At 51.0% G+C, this 1,831-nt stretch overlaps 1 pseudogene; it reads right to left on the reverse strand.

The window, feature by feature from the left end:
* Nucleotides 1–267: 267 nt before the first annotated feature.
* Nucleotides 268–1,594, reverse strand: LOC136529298 (12-oxophytodienoate reductase 1-like; annotated as a pseudogene).
* Nucleotides 1,595–1,831: the final 237 nt, after the last annotated feature.

Raw genomic sequence — 1,831 nt, forward strand, 5'->3', positions numbered from 1 at the left:
TTCATAAATCCTGCATTTCAAACACTGCTTCAGTGTTTAAACTACCGGAAATCTAGTTTTGACTGAATATATTGACTCAACGAGGATTCAATGAATTGCTGCATAAGGATTTAGACTATTATAATTTGCACAAGAAGACTAAAGAAATGCTGGGTAAGCTCAAAAAAAGCTATAAGCTCACACGGTACAGTGAAATGCAACACGAGAATTGCATTGTAGTGTGCCAGAGAAGGGAATTTGAAAAGGTACACGTGACAACAATTCTCTAGAAACAGTAGATACTTCTTCCAATAATTTCAGCAAGTACATTTATTTCTCCTTATATGAGTACAGAATGATACAACATGACGTAATGACTCTGCCACAATCTCAATAAAGAAGGATGGAAATAATGATGAACTCATACTTGATGAACCATCCACATTATTAGTTGTGATCAGATTGATTGTCTATAAGATTAAGCTTGAATACTTGACTTATCATTATTGCTACCGTCTTCGAGGAAAGGGTAATCTGTGTAGCCAACAACGGGATCTTACGTGTACAAAGTAGAACGGTGATACTTGTTCAGTGGCGCATTCAACTCAAATCTCTTAGGCAGGTCCGGGTTAACCAAGAAGAGCCTTCCATATGCAACAAGGTTAGCATAGTCCTCTGCCACTGCCTTGTTGTCTTCCTCCCGGTCGTACCTGCCGGCGGCGATAAATGTGCCGTTAAACGCCTTCCGGAAAGGCAAGAGCCTATGAGGAATCTGCCTGCGGCCGTCGACAATTGCCATTCGAGGTTCCACCATGTGGCAGTAGAGGAAACCCTTGTGCTTGTTGAGTTGCTGGATCATGTAGTGGCCAAGCGCCACCGGATCGGAATCCACACAATCGAAGTAGTCAGCAAAGGGTGATAGCCTGATGCCCACGCGGTGCGCGCCCACCTCGTGGACAATGGCGTCTATGACCTCCACGGCGAAGCGGCACCGGTTCTCCAGGCTGCGCCGTACTCATCTGTGCGGTCATTACAGCTATCCTTCATGAACTGCTCGAGGATGAATCCGTGCGCGCCGTGGATCTCAACACCATCGAAACCGGCTTCAATTGTGTTCCGTGCGGCTCGCCTGAAATCATCAACGATCCCAGGGATCTCCTCAGTCCGCAACCGGCGCGGCTTCGAATACACCATTTGGGGCTCGGCGCTCGGGGAAATTTGCTTGTCCGTACTCGAGATAGGCGCCCGCCCGTCCGTGCTAGATGGGAACATACCATTGGTGGAGACCCTGCCGACATGCCAAATCTGACCGAAGAAGATGCCACCCTTACGGTGGACGGCGTCGACGATGGGTTTCCACGCCTCGACCTGCTCCTGCGTCCAGATGCCGGGAGCCTCCGGGCGGTGGCCGACACCCCCGTAGCCTCCGCGATGAGCAGGCCGCCCTTGGTGGCGCGCTGCGAGCACCCCCCCGGTGGCGTGCGGCTGCGGCACGTTGCCGTAGGAGCGGCACCTCGTCAACGGCGCGAGCACCCCCCCGGTGGGAGAGCTGGAATTGGCCCATCTTGTACGGCGGCATCAGCGGGATCACCTCCTCCGCTGCTTGCGGCACCATCTTGCCTCCCTGTTCGGTGGTTGCCAGCGTTCTCGCTTTGCTCTGTTTCTCGCTTTGCTTCTGCTCTGCTTCTTCTGCGTCTCCTGGCAGCGGTCTCGGTGTACATTTATACGTGTCGAAGTGGGCGTCTATGTAATAGAATCGACCAAATTATAAGAACATAAATACAAAAACAATCACCGAAGTGGTTAGATTTCTGTACTTAAGCTCCCATAATCCCGGTAGTCCGGAAATTAC

Source organism: Miscanthus floridulus, chromosome 19, assembly GCF_019320115.1.
Source record: "Miscanthus floridulus cultivar M001 chromosome 19, ASM1932011v1, whole genome shotgun sequence".
NCBI classification, from domain to species: Eukaryota; Viridiplantae; Streptophyta; class Magnoliopsida; order Poales; family Poaceae; genus Miscanthus; species Miscanthus floridulus.